The sequence below is a fragment of the Thamnophis elegans genome, chromosome Z, assembly GCF_009769535.1.
Source record: "Thamnophis elegans isolate rThaEle1 chromosome Z, rThaEle1.pri, whole genome shotgun sequence".
Lineage (NCBI taxonomy): Eukaryota > Metazoa > Chordata > Lepidosauria > Squamata > Colubridae > Thamnophis > Thamnophis elegans.
This window is the reverse complement of record NC_045558.1, coordinates 81,699,083-81,719,894: the sequence shown is the minus strand read 5'-3', so window position 1 is coordinate 81,719,894 and position 20,812 is coordinate 81,699,083. Positions and strand designations below refer to the sequence as shown.

At 43.2% G+C, this 20,812-nt stretch overlaps 1 protein-coding gene across 2 annotated transcripts in view; it reads right to left on the bottom strand.

Annotated features, from left to right (window-relative positions):
* The window catches only part of EXOC3 (exocyst complex component 3), a 30,841-nt gene extending 27,824 nt beyond the window's left edge, over positions 1–3,017 (bottom strand). For both annotated transcript variants that reach the window (XM_032237004.1, XM_032237005.1), the window contains exon 1: positions 2,889–3,017. The gene's annotated coding sequence lies outside the window, so the exon portion shown is untranslated. The remainder of the gene's footprint in view (positions 1–2,888) is intronic.
* Positions 3,018–20,812: the final 17,795 nt, after the last annotated feature.

Here is a 20,812-nt window from a genome sequence, read left to right as displayed (position 1 = left end):
TTTTTAAAAGGTCCCAGGAACATCCCCTCCTACAGTGAAGAATTTATCATTGCCTGAACTCGTCTGACAGTTACCATCCAGGAGGTTTTCACTAAGCAGGAGGGACAAAGATCTAAATAATTGGTTGTTGCATTAATACTAGTGAAGACCCTGTCTACTTCCTTGGGACTAAAAGAACCAAATTATTCCCAGATAAGTGAGAGAGACCTTTCCCCATGCATATCACATGGACCTGCACCATACATGGGTTCCAACTGAATGACTGTCTATAATTTGCTATATTTCTAATATTCTCAAGCAAAATAAATGTGCTACTGTGGCATTCTAAATAGAGGAATTAGCATGCAAGGTACTGATAGAAAAGCACCAGAACAAATATGTCAATGAAGAGTCAATCATCCAGGCCAAAGGTGTCTAAAAGTTGAATTGTGGCAATAGGACCAACTTCAGAGAGCTGATTTGGTATAGCAAGAGTTGGTACAATCTCTGACTCTCTGCCTAACTAATTTTGCTGATGAAGTTGCTTGGATGAGCAACGAAACATCTCAAATTAATGAAGTTTGTTCCAGTTGCCATGATTCATCTTTTACACACCTTTGGCCTGAATAATTGACTCTTAATTGACATATTGCAATGCATTCTGGGGATACCGGCCTCCGCCCACTCTTTTATGGCATATTGCAGGGCTCAGTATTCTCTCCACTCCCGTTTAACATTTAACGAAGCTGATAAATGAGATCATGGGTTGAAATATCATAAAAATGCTGCTGAAACTCAACTTCATATATCCACATTTGAGTGATCTGAGTGATGGTGTTGCTAACTTCCCACAGTGCCTGGAGGCTGTAGAGGCTTGCATGTGGGACAATGGGCTATGACTAAACCATGGTAAGACTAAGGGCTCATGGCGCTTCAAAATCTGGGTCTTTGACATCTTTAGTTCTATTGCACTACCCCATTCAGAACCAGTTTGCAACTTGGGGATGCTCCTGAACTTACGATTTCTGCTTGAAAATCAGGTCACAGTCATGTCTTGGAGAGCCTTTGCATAGCTTCAGTTATGCACCAACTGTGGCTTTTCCTGGATCGGGACCCCTACACTTGGTTACTCATACCCTAGTTATTACTCAACTGCACATCACTGCAATGTGCTTTATGTGGGATTACCCTTGAAGTACGTTTAGAAGCTTTAACTAGTACAAGCAGCATGAGCAATCTTGGGGGCCTATAGAATAGCACATGTTATACTACTGCTTTGTGAGCTGCACTGGCTACTGATACAGTTCAAGCTATTGGTTATAGCCTTTAAAGTCCTCCAAGGCATAGGTTCAAACTACTTGATGAACCATCTCATCCCGCTTAAGATAAGTCTGTCGTACTCATCCCAGCAAAGAAGCCTACTGAAGATCCCATTGGTCAAGGAATTCTGACTGAGCCTTCTTTATTGTAGTATCACTCTGCAACATCCTGCTCTCTGGGTTAAGGTTTGCCCCCACCCTTCTATCTTTCCATGAGGCCATGAAGACCTGGATCTGCCATCTAGACAAGGGGAGCCAAAGGGGGAGTACATCATTAGAGATGGCTGCAGACTAATTAGCTGACACCATCTCTCCCCCTGCGCTTTCTGTTCCTTTCTGATCAACTTTTGAATTTCATATTATTGTACTTCCACTGTTTATTCATATGATTTTATTTCTTTACTTTTTTATATTTTATATCTTTTCTTTCCCCATTTTATTTTATAAGCTGCCCAGATTATCCCCACAGCAAATAAATTTACCAAACAAAAACGAACAATGGCAATCAACATAAACTAACATCCTTTAGATATTTTACCAGTACTGTACAATATATAAAGTATCAGCTTTAAAATATATTAATTTGTAAACTGTAGTAACATGTATTATAAAGTGTGCTTTATTAACAGGTCAAATCCTCCTCCTTGTGCAATCATTTTTCAATATATTCCCTTATTTTGAAATCATACAAAATGAATTATAATAAATGTGAATGAACAAGCATAAAATAGACCATGTGCAGGAAAAAGCACTGAGGACCAAATTTCAATTAAGTAAGTTGTATAGGAGCTCAGAAAAAGAAATATAATGCCTTTTAAATTACTGTACTTCCAACAATATTTATACACAATCATATATTTCCTTAAATGTTTATTTAATGTTAATTGGATCTTCCAAATGATCTAAATCTGGTAAATTCTAAATATCAAAACCTATTGAGAGATCCAGAAAAATTAAAGAGGAACCTGATGCTGTAAATTTGTCGGACTATGCTTGGATAGCTTAATATTGCACAACCTATTATTTCATGTTTGCATAAATGCTTTTACTCAATCTAATTTTTTGGGTTTACACATACTGAATGATAAACTCACCATACTGGCAAAACTGCCGTAGCGAGCTAAACTAAAGGATGGTTGGCTTGTTTAAGATTGCATGAACATAGAGGCATCCTAAGACCATAAAAATAAATAAAATAAAAATCCCACGACAAATATACGTGCAATATGTACGCCAGTAATTATTATTTTCGCTGCTGATGGATTGTCCTTACCCTTTTTCTAGCCACTGAGCCAAAAAATAAAAATAAAAAAATATTCGGGCCACATCGCACTCTTGACTGAGTATTAAAGCAGCAAAGAAAGAGCTATCGTAAATAGAATAATCGTTTTCTCCCTTTTCTACCCCGCTTTATCTGCTAAAGAAATCTATTTTGTACACAAAAATTGGCTTCGGCTCTGATCATTGATCTTACTATAACCTTGAGAACGTTTCTCTATCAAGACCTCAAACAATCCAGGTCCTGAACTTTCAAACGCCAAGATCCATCTCCTTCTCGGTATTACGAGATCAAATCGTAAATGCACTTACCCTGTCAAATAAAAACAGCGAGAATCAAATGAAAGCAACCTCCGAAAGCTCGTATTTGGCTCACCCGGATCACTATTAACTCCCGGAACCCTCTGAAAGACAATTGAAGTGCGCTTGCGCCTCAGTCCTTCAAAGATACTAACAAAAAAAAATCTTCACCAACCAGAGGCTCATACGCATGCGTAGGCAAATAGGCAAGTTCAGTACTTAAATACGCCTGCGCAGAGTGTTTCAGTCGGCTGTCAAAATTTTGTAATTTTCCTTGGTATTGGAGTGGCAATCTGCAGAGCGACATTACATGGATGGAAGCAGTGAATGAGTTGAGAGCGCGTTAAGGTCGACTTTAGTGACCGATGCTGAAAGTTTCCAAAGGTGCAAAGCGTTTAAGGATGGTGGGAGCAGACATTGCGCGCGTGACTTTCTCTTGAAATTTTTTTTTAAGCAAAAGTCTCTTGTACGGCAAGAGATCTCCAACCATGATTCAAGAAAAATAAAACACAAAAGGATGAGGGGTATTTGTAAACAATGCTTATGTTCCATATCCTTACCTGGAAAATATATAACCTCCCTCTTTTACTAAGCACTGACATATAGTGTACAGTCTGGCTGCTATTTGTTTTCAGGATGGAGGTGTGAGCAAATCTCAAAACCAATAACAAATGCTAACACAAATTACAAGGCATGAAATAAGAAAAGGCAATATGCCTAAAACTAGTTTTACTTGTTCATAATTTTCTATCTTTTCAAAAGATTTTTATCTCTTATATAGGCTAATGCAGATTCCATCATTGCCTTTTAAAGGTTTGATGTTTTTGAACATCCCACTTCTCATCTTCATATATTTTTGTGATTTGATCCTCTTTCATCTTCCCTTTATCATCAAACTCCCCGGGTTCCTTATATTACTGATAATTCACTTTTGAACTTTATTCACCATTCATTCATTATCTTTGTTGCCTTTCTAGGAACATTCATTTTTTTAACCTGCACACAAGAGTTAAGTGATAAGAATAAGTAAATATGGATTATAAAGTGTTAAAATATGTATTATTAGTGATCTGCATAAATTCATTCCAGTTATTTTGAACAGAGACTGAAAAAGCTAAAATGGTTTAAAATCATGCAAGTCTGAATTTTGCTAACAAGGCTGTTGATCAAATTGATCTCATTCCAAATATTTAAGTGAGATTCCCCAACTCACCTTCAAAAAGCAAATAAATTAGCAAATAGATATTATGTCTCAATGCATTATGCTTTGCTTTGAAATTTATTATTGATAGGATTTTAGACAAATGATTGGTAGAATATAATTCCACAGCCAACTTTCAGCAATTAAAGGTTGACTCTGAGACTTGAGTAATGTGAATATTGACAAAATAATGATTAAGAGTTACTGGTTGTTCCTTTGTTTTTTGTGTCCATAGTTTAATGTGATCTTCACCTATTTCTTTTTATAAATTCCTAATACCCAGCTCCATCCCAGAGCCTGAGAAAGATCCAGTATGTGAAGGGGTTAGTCCAGGGGTCTGCAAACTTAAACATTCAAAGAGCCATTTGCCCCATTTCCCACAAAAAAAACAAAACACTGGGAGCCACAAAACTTGGGTGGGTGTGACCAACAACATCACTCCCACTCAGTCACATGAACCCCCGCCACGCCTACCCATGTTTCATGGCTGTGTTCTCTGTAGGAATGGGTCTCTCTCCCTCTCTCTCTCTCTCTCTCTCTCTCTCTCTCTCTCTCTCTCTCTCTCTCTCTCTCTGTCTCTCTGTCTCTCTCTCTCTCTCTCTCTCCCTCCCTCCCTCCCTCCCATTTCTGTTTTTCTTTTTCCTCTCCCTCCTCCCTCTCGCTTTTCTTCCTTTATTGCCTTTCTTCCCTTTCCCTCTTTCTTTTTCTTTCTCATTGAATACGATATCAAATCCAAAATAAAGTTATTAATTGTGGAAATTGCTTCTCTGTAATCTTGCAATAGCATGTATTTTGATTTCTTTTGTGTTTAACCATATAATACATTATCCAAAATTATAAAATAATTTTATTTTTAGATGCATTTTTTGCCATCTTTCCAATTTGTGACTTCTGGAAAATTGCAGTTTTATTGGCAAGAGATCTAGCTTGCCATTGCTTTCATCATAGGTCTAGAGAGTTTTCTTTCTTTCTCTCTCTCCCCTTCTCTCTCATTTGCTTCCCCCTTTTTTCACTCTCTCATTCTCTCCTTCCAGCTCGCTCTCTTTTTCTCTCTCCCCCTTCTCTTTCTCTCAGTTGTTTCTCTTTTTCCTCTCTCTCATTCTTTTCCTCCATCCTTTTCTCATTTTCTCTGCCTCTTTCTCCCCTTTTCTCTTCCTCATCTCTCTCTCACACACACCTGTGCACACAACCTGGATATCCTCCTGTGCCAGGATCCTGGCGGAAACAGCGACTCCTCCTCTCACTGCCACAATGGCGCAGTGAAATGAATAGCTGGCTGTGCTGTGCTGTGCTGTGCTGCACTGTAGTCACACTGCACAGGAGAGCAGCACAGTGCAGGAGAGTTGAAGCTCTTCCCTCCCTATATCCAGTGACGGCTGCTCCTCCACATTCCCCTCCTCCCTGAGCTGACATGAAGGGGACCACGGCTGGCACTGAGATGCCCAGGAAGGACTCTGAATTGCAAAAAGCAGCCATTTGACAGCATTGCGGAGAAAATGCTAGGGGTGTTTCAGCATATCTTCTTGGGGGGGAGGGCAGTTTGCAACAGGGAGCTGCAGGAGAGGGCTCTAGGGCTGCAAATTGCTGACACCCGGGTTAACCAGGCAGAAGAATCTCCTCCAGAGGGTATGGGGCTTAATGAAGGAAAGCAGGTAGGTATTTGTAATCATCTAGATCTGTGATGGCAAACCTATGGCATCAAATGGTTTGTGTTGGGGAACTGTATTGTGTGAACTGAAATTCCCAGGTTTCAAGAGGATTTGCTTTAGTTATAATTAAGTTGCTAGTACAGATAGTCCTTGAGTTACAAACGGAACCTGCCCATTCCATTCGTAACCCGAGGATTTTTGGGAGTGAATCTCATACCTTGAACAAGATTGCTCCCTGCTTTTTCAAATGTGTTGGATTTGTAGTTAATTGAAGAGGCGTGAGGCAGCTGAGGTAAATAGAACAGCTATTTATTCAATAGAACAAGCAACAACAACTATGTACAAAGATTCAGCACCTCGTCCTGCTTGACAGCTATTTATACTAGAGCTGTCAAGCAGGGCGACCAATAGAAATGCTTTGAGAGCCCATGCTCAGCCAGCCGCGCCTTAGCCAATCAGGCATGGCTGAACTGTTGCCGGCTGCCAGTTGTAAGTCGAGGATTTTAGGACCGGTTGCAAGTCAAGGACTTAGCACTCCTTCCCTCTAGCGAGGGCGCATGTGCGGACAAAGCACATGCGTAATCGCTTAAGTAGGCAGGCTGGCATCGGACCCGCCCAGAACACTTCAGTTGCAGCAGAGCCATCGACAAGGTAAGAAGTCCCTGTTGTAGCTCTTCCCTGAAGGGAGTGTAGCTCAGGGTGACATCATTGGGCCCTACCCTCAAAGGCGGATCCAGCAGAACTGGTAAGTCCGGGCGTGGTGGTGCAACAGATGGAGGCAAGACCGGGAGGGGCTGCAGGAAGGCAATGGCCGGGTAGGAGTGGTCTGATTGGGTGAAGGCCTCATGTGGAAGATGGATGGACGGTGAAACGGCAGGTGGAAGTTGAATGTGGGCAGACTGCCGGGAGGCGGTAGCTGGGTAGGAGAGTCCTGATTGGGCAAGGGCCTCATGCGGAAGTCTGTGTCACTGCGGAACATTGGTTTGAGATGGAACTTGAGCAGGCTGCTGGACAGCGGCAGCCAGGCAGGAGAGGGCTGATTGTGAGAAGGCCTCAGGTGGAAGACGGCATCTTAGTTGATCCACTCGCTGTCATCTGGGAATCCGACACTGTAAGAGCAGGGGCCAGTTACTGTAGTGATGGTGGCAGGCATCCACTTTGGATCCCCAGAAAAGTTCCTAGCATAAACTAGGTCTCCCTCACTGAAAAGGCGGGGAGGGCCCCAGGTTGCAAGGCTGCTGTTTGTTATAGAGATGGTGCAGCCTATCAAGGGTGGTTTTCAGGTGGCGGCCCATCAGCAGCTCAGCAGAGCTTTTATGGGACCATGGTCAAGGGATGGAGTGCTGACCTAGGAGATAAGCAGCCACCTTTGCCAGCCAGTCGCCCCGGTCCATTCTGCCCAATGCCTCTTTGGCTCAGCAGACAGCTCATTCCACCCAGCCATTGCAAGCAGGATGGTATGGAGCATGGCGGATTCCTTGTATGGTCAGAAATTCCTGGAAGGCCATAGCTGTGAATTGTGGGCCATTGTCGGTCACAATAGTGTCTGGCAACCCGTGGGTTGCGAAGAGGCGCCACAAGGCCCAGAAAGTGCATTCCATTGTGGTAGAAGACATAAGTACGAACTCTACCCAATGGGAATAGGCATCAACGACCACCAGGAAATTCTGCCCATGGAAGGGACCAACAAAATCCAAGTGGATTCTAGACCAAGGGCCCCTAGGAATCTCCAAGTCCCGGATAGGTACATCAGGTGGAGCAGGGAGGGACACCTGGCAAGGGGAGCAATGGCTTACTCTAGAGGCTATCTCCTCATCCATTCGGTGCCACCAGACATAGCTGCGAGCCAAAGTCTTCATGCGAGCTATGCCTGGGTGGTCCCTATGGAGGCGGTCAACCACCTGATGGCGGAGGATGGGGGGGAATGATGACCTGGTCACCCAAAAGTAAGCACCTGCTGTGGAGGGAGAGCTCCGTCTGGTGGGTCTTAAAGGGGCAGAAAACCTCGCAGACATTTCCCAATGGCCATCCTCTCTGAACCCAAGTGAACATTTTGGAAAGGACAGGTCAGCCATAGAGTGGGCCGCTACATCAGAGGAGGTGAGCATCTGGTCCAGAGAAGCAATAGAGAGTACGGAAGTGGAGGGGACGGGGTGAGGGTCAGTAGTAGGGAGGGGGCAGTGGCTGAGGGCCTTGGCATGCCTTAGCTGCTCGCCTGGACAGTACTGCAGCATATAGAAATATGCTGTGAGGAATTCTGTCCAGCGGGTCATCCTAAGAGAGAGAATGGGAGGGGTAGGATGGTCACCGGCCAGAAGCCCAAGGAGAGGCTTGTGGTCAGTGAAGAGAGTAAATTGCTGTTTGTATAAGTAGTCATGAATCTTTTTAATTCCGGACACGGCAGCCAGAGCCTCTTTGTCAGTGGAGGAGAGTGTCTGGGAATAAAAAGCTATGGGGAGTTCTGAGCCATTGGGGAGTACATGGCTCAGAACCGTCCCCAGACCAAAAGGGGAGTCTTCACATGCTAATGTCAATGGCAGCTTATCACTGTATTGTACTAAGACAGCTGCTGATGTAAGCATGGCTTTGACAGCCGCGAACGAGTGCGCCTCATGGCTGCCCCAGCACCAGACCACAGATCGGTTGAGCAACTGATGCAGCGACTTGCTAGTGATGCCTTATGTGGAAGAAAAGGGGCGTAAAAATTCAGAAGGCCGAGGAACACCTGCAACTCCACCTTAGAGGTGTGTGTGGGGGCGTTCTAGATGGCAGCAACTTTGGAGGGGGAGGGGTGGATGCCCTGGGCATCTATTAAGAAACCCAGGAACTACGCCTTCAGTACAGCAAATGAATATTTGCTGCGCTTTAATTTCAAGCCTGTGCCCCTGAAATGCTCGAGGACCTTCTGGAGGACTTTGATCAGTCCTGATAGACTGTGGGCAGTGATCAGGACATCATCAAAATAGGGTACTACACCTGGGAGCCCATGGAGCAAGCACTCCATGAGGTTCTGGAAGATCCCCAAGGCAACAGATATGCCAAATTGAAGGCAGCGGCAATGGAAAGCCCCTTGGTGGGTGACGATGGTCTGGGCAGTGACGGCCTCATCATCCACCAGGAGCTGCTGATAGGCTTGCACCATATCCAGTTTGGCAAATATGCAGCCCTGCCGCAAGGAATGGAGCAGGTGCTGCACAACAGGGACGGGATATGGATTTGCCTGGAGGCTGAGGTTGATGGTCAACTTATAGTCGGCACAGATCCTGATAGACCTGTCGGCCTTAATGGGAACCACTATGGGAGTCTCCCATTTGGAGTGGTTGACGGGCTTCAGGACTCCCTGCGCCAACAGTTTGTCTATCTCGGCATCAACCTTCGGCCTCAAGGCAAAATGCACCCTGCGAACCTTTAGTCTTATAGGGGCAACCTGGGGGTCCAAATTTAAAGAGATTAAGAAACCCTTATATTCTCCCAACTTACCGTCGAAGACATCAGCGAATTCAGAGATTACATCCTCAATGGTAGGTGGAGCGGCCAAGGTTTGATGCATCCCCAAGAGTGACAGGCCCAGCAAAGGGAACCAGTGAAGCCCCAGGAGGGCGGGAAATGGCTTCTCAACTACCAAGACAGGGAGCTTCCCATAGAAATCTCCGTAATCAACCCACACAGAGTAACTGCCCAGGGTGGGAATTTGAGTCCCCTGGTAGTCTTTTAGGGTTGTTTCTGGTGGCATCAGCTGGTCACAGGAGACAGCAAGGCACAACTTGGTCAGTGCGGTCCAGGAGAGGAGGGAGCAGGAGGATCCCGGGTCCACCTCCATGGTACAGGGCAACCCTTCGATTAGCAGAGACATGGTTATCTTTTTGGAGTCAATCAACATCTTGCTGATTGACACTGCAGGGGCATTTTTAGTGATGTTGTAGCAGTTGTCCTTCCGTGGCTGCTGGCAGCATTGTTGTTGGTGCGGCTGCACCAGTTGATAGTAAGGCTGAAGTGGTGGCCGGTATCCGTGTTGAGGCGCGGGCGGCAGGGTGGCATGGCATACCTGGGTGAGGTGGCCTTTCTTTGCACAATGACAGCAAAAGCAGCCTTAAATGGACAAGGGGAATGGGCATGATTCCCGCCACAGCCCAAACAGGCATTTGCAGTGGCGCGGCTGGCCAATTGAGGCGGTAGCCATCTGGGTAGAGCTCTGAGGCAGTCTACCTGGTCCTCAACCAGGTCATCCAGGGGAACCAGCTCATCAGTGAGGCAGGTTCTCTGTGGAGGAGCGAGCGGTTGTTGGTAGCAGTACACCTCAGCCGTTGATTGTTCGGAAAGCTTGGCAGCTCTAGCTTCCTCCACCGTTTGCTGTAGGGTGATGTCTGCCCAGGCGAGCAATCTCCACTTCAGGTGGAAATCACAAACCCTACAGACGAACTGCTTGACCAAGGAATCATCAAGGTCGACAAATTTGCATTGAATAACCGCTGTTCTGAGAGACTGTAAGAATTGGCTTACAGTCTCAGTGTCTTTTTGTACGCACTGCCTGAAAGTGAACCGGCGGGCTATTCTAGATGGAGTTGGGGCATAGTGGTTCCTCAGTTTGCCGATTAGAGTGTCTCAGTTGAGCTCGTACGCGGCCAAAGGCGAAGTGAGAGCCCTGGCCATGTTAAACCTCTCGGGACCGCACGAACCTAGGAAAAAACTGCACTTGCAGTCCGAGGGTAGTTGATGATTATTATTTGTGATGAGGAAGCACTCAAATCACTCTAAGAAGCCACCCCAGGATTTGCTTGCGGACCCGAAGAGTGCGAAAGGCGGCAGCGAAGCCATAGCTGTAGCGAAGTTGAGGTAAAAAATTTTTTTTCCCGTAGACGGAAAGGAAATTAATTGAGTTTCCTTTTCTCGTAGCTGTTCAGGATGGAACCTTCAGCATCCCATCCTTGTCACCAGTGTGGTGACAACCAGGAAATTCTGGTTCCCACTCCCTTACCGGTGTGGCAGCTGGTGCCGGGCGGATCTGCTGACATGGTTGGCAGTGCTGTACCCAATCTGTGATATCAGTGTCAATGGAGGGCCACCAAATGTAGCTTCGACTCAGCCCCTTCATTCTAACTATCCCTGGGTGTCCCTCATGGAGCTGAGCCAGCACGATCTGTCTAGTGTTTTTGGAATTATTACCAGAGAGCCCCACAACAAACATCCTTGCAGCACCAATAATTCCTCCCTGCTATGATAAAATGGAAGAAATTCTACCTCCATTGGATTTGGTGGCCAACCACGGTGTACCCAATCCATCACTTGAAGAATAATAGATTCCTTCCGTGAATGGTGAGCAATATCAGTTGCTGACAGGGGTAATTTAAATTCTTCCAGTACTCACACACTGTGTATGGGAGCCAGGTCAGTCACTAACGTGAGCAATGGCCAACGGCTCAGAGCATCCGCATGACCCATTTGCTTACCTGGCTTATGCTGTAGCATGTAATTGTAAGCTGCTAAGTACTCTGCCCAACATGACATTCAGGGTGATATGATTTGCGGCGTAGGACGATCCCCTGCTAAGATTCCTAACAATGGTTTATGATCAATTACTAACTGAAATGGACATCCATACAGATAGTGATGGAACCTTTTTACTCCTGCAATGGCTGCTAAAGCCTCTTTATCCAGCCTACTATAATTACGTTCAGTCTTTGATAAACTGCAGGAGTAAAACGCTATAGGAACCTCTAGTCCATTCGGAAATACATGACTTTATACAGCACCGATCCCGAAGGGAGAAGCATCGCATGCCAGTATTAATGGCAAGTGCTCATTGTATTGCACTAATACCATTGCTGTTGTTAGCAACTTCTTAACCTCCGCAAAAGCATGATCTTCGTGAGTGGTCCAACTCCAATTGGCAGACATGTTTAACAAACGGGTGCAGTGGTTCTGCCACTGAAGCCTTATATGAAATGAAACTTGAGTAAAAATTCAAGAGTCCTAAAAACGCTTGTAATTCTGTCCTATTAGATGGGGGCTGCATTAATAGCCTCCACCTTCGCTGGTGTGGGGTGAATGCCTTGGCTATCAATTAAGTACCCTAAGAATTCCATAGCAGGCACCCCTAGCTTGCATTTTGATTGCTTCAATCTGAGCCCCGCCTCCCTGAAACGGTTAAATACTTGTCTCAGTGTTTCAACGAGCTGTGATCGATTGTCAGCAGTGATCACAACATCGTCGAAATATGGGATTACCCTGGGTATTCCATGTAATAGACGCTCTATGAGGCTTTGGAATAACCTGGGAACGAGGCATATCCCAAACTAAAGGCGGTTACATTTGAATGCGCCGCAGTGTGTTATAATTGTTTGTGCTGCTGCCGTTTCTGCATCTACCAGTAATTATTGGTAGGCTTGTGCCAAATCTAGCTTTGCGAATAACTTACCCTGACCCAGTGAGTGCAACACATGTTGCACTACTGAGACAGGGTAAGTGTGCGCCTGTAATGTCTTGTTTAATGTTGACTTATAGTTCGCGTAAATTCTTATGGAGCCATCTGCCTTTAAAGGAATTATGATAGGGGTTTCCCATTTTGAGTGATCCACTGGTTCTATAATGCCTTGCTCCAGTAATTTGTCCAACTCTGTGTCTACTTTGTGCTTTAACGCTAATGGAACACGGTGAGCTTTAAGCTGAATGGGTGCCACCTGTGGATCAAAATTCAATGAGATTGGTGTGCCCTTATATTTACCTAGAGATGGAGAAAAGACATCGGCAAATTCACGTGTCAACCCCTCAATTTCATCCCCTTAGGCAGTGTAATTCACTCCAGAAATTGAAAGACCCAGTGTCCTAAACCAATCAAGGCCTAACAGAGATGCTAGTGGTTTCGACACCACTATTAGGGGAAGTTGACCCCTGAAACGCCTATAGTGCACATTGAAGTTTCCACAGCCGATGATAGGAATGATGTTTCCTTGGTAGTCTCTCAAACGGCAGCGAGGAGGCAGCAACTGGTTTTGGTGCAGTGATGGCAGCAGGGAGTGCAACGTATCCCACAACATTATCGACTTCGCTGACCCGGTATCCAGCTCCATGGGGCAGGGCTTGCCTTCTAGTTTGATGGTAATATGGATTTTTCCTGTTCTGTTTCCCTCAGTGGATGCAGAGTCAATGGTCCATTCTGTTACATTATCATTGTTAACCATGCTAGCGCAGCAGTTAATTTGGCGAATACTGGATTTGGCAGAGTTTGGCCAAGTAACAGATTGTGAGCCAACAGCCCTATTATCTGGTAGCCAAGCCCAGCAAATACTAGCCAGGTGGCCCTTTTTTTCCACAACATCGACACACGGCTAATTTGAATTTACACTGAGATCTCAGGTGTTTGCCACCGCAGCTTAAACACCCTTTCCAATTTCCTCTAGGAGCGTCTCCCTGATTGTTGATTATTTTGAAGTGACTGACTTTGCAGCCTCAAAGTCATTCTCTAAACTGTCACTCTGGTGGTGGACTAATGATGCTTGAGCAGCAATGTTAGTAGCCAACTGGTATCGCTGGAACTCTGATGTAGATTTTTCAGCCATTTCAGTCGTCCTTGCTTCATCCACAGCAATTTTCAGGGTCAATTCAGCCCTCACAAGAAGTTGGTGTTGCAAACGCATGTCATTAATACCGTAGATAAATTGCTCCAGCAACGCCTCGTCCAGGTCACCAAACTCACAGTGAATGGCTTCAGCCCTCGGAGAGGCAATGTAGTGGCTGATAGACTCACCTTCAGCTTGCATACATTTACGAAAAAGGTGCCTACGAGCGAAACACAATGGCGTAGGGGCGTAGTGAGCTTTCAGCTTGGACAGCAATAAATCCCAGGGAATAGCATGCACAGGAGTTGAAGCTACCAACGCCCAGGCTGTTGCGAACATGTCTGGCCACAATAACTTAGAAATACCCCTCTCTACCTTTCGAGGGACAGCCCAGTTAAATCATTGGCCTAAATGAAGCATTCAAATCGTTCAAGGAACGCCTCCCATGATTCCTTGTCTGGTCTGAATTCTGCAAAAATGTTTGCAGTAGCCATTGTTGCAATTGCAGGTGTTGCTAATGGGTCAGTTAATCCCATCCTCGTCGCCAGGTTTATGTTTCTACTTGAAGAGTATACTAACTAAGGAGACGAGGTTACTGTAACGGTTTATTAGCACTGCTGATACAAGTAACGGAATTAACGAGCTCTCTCGTCTGGCAGCTCTTTCTAGCAGAACTATCAGATGGACAACCAATAGGAATACTAGTCTGTTTCCTTGAGCTGGCACCAGAGCCGGATTTAGATGAAAAGAGGCCCTAGGCTATTCCACTTATGAGGCCCCTTCACCTCCCATTTTTAAGTTTGTAAATTACATGAGAGACAATAAAATACATCATTACTGTGATATATATCAATATATATCAATATATATAGCTGGCCTCCCGACGGAGGGCGGCTCTGCTCTGCGGCAAAGGCAGCAAGGCCAGCCGCCTCCCCTGCTGCGCTCAGCTGCCCAGCTCGGCCCCCTTGCCCTCATCTGCCTGGCTGCTGATGGGCTCCGTGTCGACGGGGCGGCTACTGGGAGTGGCCACGCCTCTCACCCAACTGCCGGTGCCGGGAATGTGGGCGGGCTTCCCAACTGCCGCGGCGCTGGAACGATCTTAACCAATACATTTTAATGTTTGTTTATTAGTCATATGCATAGAATTTCTCCTTATTTTCGGTTCAGTGTTTTAGTGTTCACTGTTTTTAGAATAGTGTAATTTTAGTTTTGCTAACAGTTTGAATGTAGGTCCCTCTTGATCTTGAGGCCCTAGGCTGAAGCCTAGTTAGCCTATAGGAAAATCTGGCCCTGGCTGGCATGGACACGTTGACCAATCAGAGGACACAACACCTGCAAGCTTAGGAAAGTAAATGACAAACGAAGGGAACGACTAAAGGACCACAGCTTTCCCTCCATTTGCAAACGTCAAGGTCTCAATTCACAGAGAAAATAGTCCTAAACTGCGAGATCACATGAGATCAGTAGCACAAGATCTCTTGCTAATGATCTTGCCGTACAGTAGGCCTCTGTTTTCTGCAAATGCACGGAAGCCTGAAGCAATGAAGCAAGCAGAGAATGCATGACAGAGAGAGATCTTCACAAGGTAAGCGAAGTGTCTGTGAAGACCCAACAAGGCCTTCACCAAATAGCATCCCTGTGAAGAAAACTGTGTCCCATCCTGACAAGCAAGTGCTTAACTTTGATGTTATCTCTGTCCTGAGGACCCTGCGGAAAGTTAGCATTCACAGGTCTGGATAATATCCCTGGGTGTCTTAGGGAATGTACAGATGAGTTGGCTTGTGTTCTTACAGATATTTCAATCTTTCATTGTAGCAGGCAGTAGTCCCATCATGTTTTAAGCTTCCATTATTTGGCCAGTGCCAAAAAGTCTTCAATTACAGGTCTCAATTATTATCATCCAGATGTACTTACATCCATAATGATGAAATGTTCTGAAAAGCTGAAAAAGGACATTATTGTATCCAGCATTCCTCCAGCATTTGACTCACTTCAGTTTGCTTACCATACAAATTGCTCTACAGAGGATGCTACTTCTTCTGTTCTCCATCTGAGCTTGGCACTTAGAAGAAATGTGTGAATGCTCTTTGTCTACTTCAGTTCATCATTTAATACAATAATTCCTCAGCATTTAGTAGACAAACTGGGCATTTTAGGTTTTAACACTACTTTGTGCAACTAAATTCTTTATTTTCTTACTGATAGGCCCCAGTATGTGCGAGTTGGGATTAATATTTCTAATACCATTTTCTTGATCTCAGATTCTCCTCAGGGCTGTACCCTAAGTCCAATCCTGTTGACCCATGACTGTCGTGCAAGATTTGCCACCAACCTTATTGTGAAATATGCAGATTACACAACAGTAATGTGTCTTATTCAGGAAGACAATGAGGGAGCTTACCACGAGGAGGTAGAGGGTTTGGTGAACTGGTGTAATAAAAGTCTCATTTTAAATGTAAGAAAAACAAAAAAGATCATTGTCAATTTCAGAAAAGGCAAGTACAGCTATACACCTCTATGTTTTAATTATTCAATTGTGGAGGTGGAAGTTTCTGAGTGTGTAGCTAACGAGGTTAGCTTGGTCACTCAACTGTGAAACACTGGGAAAGTGGGCGCAGCAGTGTTTGCACTTTCTGCATTGCACGAGAACAATACATCTTCCTTCCCCTGTCCTTACCACTTTCTATAGAGGGATGATTGAGAATATCCTGTCGCATTGCATTACTGCCTGAAGCATTACTGCTTCAGGCAGGAAGACGGTGTAGAGATGGTGAATGTGGCAGAAAAGATTACTGGAAGTTCACTTTTTTCTATCTAAGGACATAGCTTACAAGCATTGCTTGATCTGGGTCCGCAGTGTTGTCCTCTTCACAACCTATTTTCCTTGTTATCTTCTTTGGAGGAGGCTTTGAAGTTTCTGAAGTAGAACTAGATTCAGTCACAGTTTTGTTCCATATAGTATCAAGCTTATGAACTCTCAAGTGTTCTCTTTCCGCTATGTATTCAAAAAATTTATGTCTATAAAATTTCATTTTTAATGGATAACAGGGCATATCTCATCAAATGAGTCCTGGGACTGTGGAAAGCTTGAGACAAAAGCTTTAAAAAAATCCTGCCTTGGATTTAACGAAGAAATTCTGATATACTTTCAAGTCTCTGTTGTTATATTGCATAACAATAAAGCAGCATTCCTAAAATCCTGATGGCCTGTTGCCTAATCAGCTCAGCCTTGAAGGACTCAGAGTTTCTAAAGAGAAGTTATTCTACACAAGTTCAGTACATTCATACGGGAAAATACATAGAGCTCACTAAAGTTTTTTACAAAAAAAAATCTTATAGTATTTTATGTATCATGAATCTCACTGAAATGAAACATGTCACTAATAAAAGAAGTTTTCTAAAAGGCAAATCAAAGAATCTATTAAAACTGTATTTTATTAACTGCATGTCAAACTTTCAAGTGTGAACATGCTGATTTTTTAATAAATCCACGAGCTGAAAAAAAATACAGCTACTTTAAGAATTATATTGATTTTAATTAGTTGACTTCTCCAAACATTTGTGTGTATTTTTAGGATCTTGCAAAAGATTTAAAAAAGAGGCTGCGTTAATTAATATCAGTCCAAGAAGAAGAAACAAAGAATGTATGTTTACTAACCTGTATATCCTGCATGTTGAGGCAATGCTCTCCTCTATTTTTCCTTTGAAGATGCTATTCTCATAAGCAACTTTTTTTTTCCTTGCATAATTTTGTGGCCTGGCCTGTCTGACTGGCAAATTCAGAAACTTCTTTAGAACATTTGCAATTAAGTTTGTTTTCACCTGTTTTGATGTGTAAAAGGTTTATTTCAAAAACATAACTGTCCTCTTTGGTCTACGTTCTAGTCACTGTCTGGAAACCAGGAGACCGTGAATTCTAGTCCCACTGTAGCCATGAAAGCCAGCTGAATGACCTTGTAAGTTGTACCAGTCAGTCTCTTTCAGTCCAACTCACCTCACAGGTTGCTGTTGTGGGTGAAATAAGAGGAGGAAGGGTTGTTCCACCCCAGGCTATCTTATAAGGAAGATGGGTGGCATACAATTTTAATAATAAATTAAAAAATAAATGTTTGCTACCTTGAGTTATTTGAAAAAAACAATAAAGGTTGATACAAATAAGATTTAAATGTTTGCCCAGATCTTCCCTATTACATCAAATTCTCGGTAGATGGAATTCTGTTGTACTTTTAAAAGAAGGTACAATATTTTTCCAAGTATAGTATTTATCATCTTCACATCAGCATATAGAATAAAACATAAAACATGATGTTTTTGAATTATTTTCATGTTTTACAAAAGATTAAAAAAAAAAACAGATTTAAAATGAAAAAAAATCAATTTAAATAAAAATTACTATCTTAAAAGAATTATTCAGTATACACAAATGACTATATTATTCCTTTTTGATTAAGCAACATTATGCTGGGTGCAGAAATACTAAAATAAATTAAAGGAGTGAAATAATAAAAAGGAAAGGCAATGTAGGTGAAACGAACCTATCTCCATACTTTTCAGTCTTTTCCATATTTTCCATTCAGTGTTTGCCCTTGAAACTATCTTGACTTCTACTAGGATATTCATAGTAAATTGTCCTTTGCTTTTCTTATGTGGTTCTCATCTTGAGGATCTCATCCACTCCATCCAACCACAACATCCTTGGCCTTCTCTTCCAAGACTATTCTTCTATAATATACTGTATCTGTTTTGTAGGTTAATTCCTCACTTATTTTCTTTGACCAAATAATCCCAATGTACTTCTTTATAGTAACCACTAACTGGTATTCAATCCATTTTAATTCAGGAACCATTCATTTTTAACCCTCTTTAGTTTACACACACAGAAAGCAAAAATGGAGGCTCAACAAGTGATGTCGAGCTAGCCTGTCCCCCTCCAAACACTACCCTGATGCGGCCATCAATGAAATCGAGTTTGACACCTCTATGCTAAAGCAACAGCGTTCAACTTATTTTTATATTTTTCCTGATATATTCAGTTCTAATTACCATCTAATAGAATAAATACACTCTGATTTCTATCGTGCACCCTGCACATCTTTCCAGACCCAAGCAACACCTCTTGCACACCCGGGCCATTTCTTTATTATTTGCATACCTCTTTTAATTATTAAGATATTAGCCAGTTTCATTGATAATCAGTGAAGCACTTTTTCTGAAATATTCTTTTACCAGTTATTTTAAAAATCTACTTCCAAATAAAGCTAAGCCTTGTCCTGTAATATTTGTTTCTCTTTAATAATATTTATACACAGTCTATTACAGCAAAATAGTTTTGTTCCATTCTGTATTAGTAGTTCAGTTTAAGTGTTATTCTCTGTGGAAAGTTATCACCCAGCCCTCTCCCAGAAAAATGAAATATCCTAGGAAATATTGAAATGGCAGAATATTATATTTCCCTGAATGTGAAAAGGAAGAAACATGTTTTAAAGAGAGAATTGCTCCCTGCAGCTTCCTGCCCCCACCCACTTTGTCAATGGGCCATTAAGAAGGCCAAGCCAGTCCCTTTACATAATAAAGAGTTCTCCCCTTCAGCTCCAGGGGATGGGATTAAGGCATTATAATATTGGTCCTTTACCCAACTCACCACATGACAAAAGAGAACTCAACCAAACCAAGCCTCCATTCTCTTCTTCTCCACCAACATTGAAGCATGTGATCACCTTTTCTGTTCAGGACTCAACCATGTGATCCTGTCCACCATTAAAACCATCTTTCCAAATAGCCTCTATGTCTCCAGTGTCTTTTTCCCCACTTGGAGTCGAGCCCAGAAGGACATTTCTTTTAATTCTCTGGCACTCCAGAGATGGGACTCCAAGCTAGCCTAACCAATGGATATGGCTCAGGTAAGCCTCCCATGCCGGCACAGACCCCATTGAGTCTGTGGGTGGGCTTTATCTTGGCCTTAGCCATTTGGATCTAGGTTTTAAAGGGGTTTTGAGTTTGAGCTCAAAGGCTGCCTGGAAAGAAGGTGAGTACCTCTAAATTTTAATTCTGTAAAATTTAATTTTAAAGCATGGCAAAGCATGGAAATGTGTGTATGCCTGCATGTGTGTGAGTGATGATGAAATCTTTCTCCCAATCACAGCAGGATCTTGGTTCCTCTGTGTGTTTTACCAAGAGAGCCTGGAAAGTATTAGGGTCAGGCCAGAGCACAGGACCTTCTATTAGCAAAAGGACTGTGTGTGTGAAAATGGATGGAAAAGTGAATGATTTTTTGTTGTTGTTGCTGCTTTTGTCCTCTGAAAGCAAAAAAAGCAAAGGCCCATTGTGCGTAAAGAGAGGAGATGCTGGTACTCACTGTCGAGGGGCAGAGGTCCTTCCCGGATCACCTTTTTGGATCCGGAAAACCTTAGCGGAATTCCTTACGGGGAAAGGAGCTGAATACTTTGTTGAGGGAATTGAGGTCCTTCCCAGAATTTCCACCTTCCCAAAAAAACTTACAGTGGGTCACCCGGCTAGGCCAAAGTGAGTCCTACACGTAAAGGGTCATAGGAAGCGTTAGCTCATAGGTGACAGGAATTTTCCTTGGACAGTTCCTTGAAGCCTCGAATGCCAGGCACATGCCTATCTTGGTTGACATGGAGAACAAGGAAACTGTGTGGCAAATGGGCTTTGCTGAAAGATGATACAGGAAAACTAATTTGGCTACATAAAGGTACTTAAAAGAAAAGGGAAAATTTTGGGTTTTCTTTTTTTTCTCTTGTCTGTCTCTTTCTCTGTCTTCTATGCAACCACGTGGTTTGTTTGTTAAAATTTGTGACTTCCCTCATTTAACAGATTTGTGCTGAGAATGACTAGGATATGTAAACCTGAGAGATATATTTTCCTCCCTCTTATTTTCTCCTTGTCCTTGTGTATATGCGTGTCTGTCTTTGTGCACCCTCAAGATAATTGTAACTATAAAATGTCTCCAATCCAAAAAGACAAGAATTTTAAATTGTTCAAAGAAAGAAAAGAGTAAACTGGCAGAAATTGCCTTCACTCAGTTTGTCGGACCCAGAAAACTGAGTGAAGGTGGGGGGAGTCTTTACTTTGTGTTTATTTGGCCAACAAAAACAGAGTAAAGAGAAGTATTTTTTCTTCCTTCCCTCCCTGTACCTTAAAGTAAAAACCCAGAGAATGTTTTAAGTTCATTTACAATAGGTCTCATCCCTGCATGTATTGTGTGTTTAAATGATTTTACCTGTTCATCTCTTTCCTGAAGCATATGAATCCAGACCCCATTTTTCATCTGTGATATCCCAATAATGTTACCAGCAATACTGGTGGGGTTTTGGTTTTTTTTTCAAACTCTGCCTGCAAGCTATCTACCCTCCCCCTTACCTCTAATCCTCCAACAATGCCTTTTCTGTGGGAGAGGGGACCTTGTTTTCATGTCTTTCTGCCCTGGAAGAGTGTACTCTTTGAGGTGAGTGTAGATTTTTCTATACTTTTTTCTTTCCTTTTGGGGGGAGGAGGAGAGTGTTGCCTTGT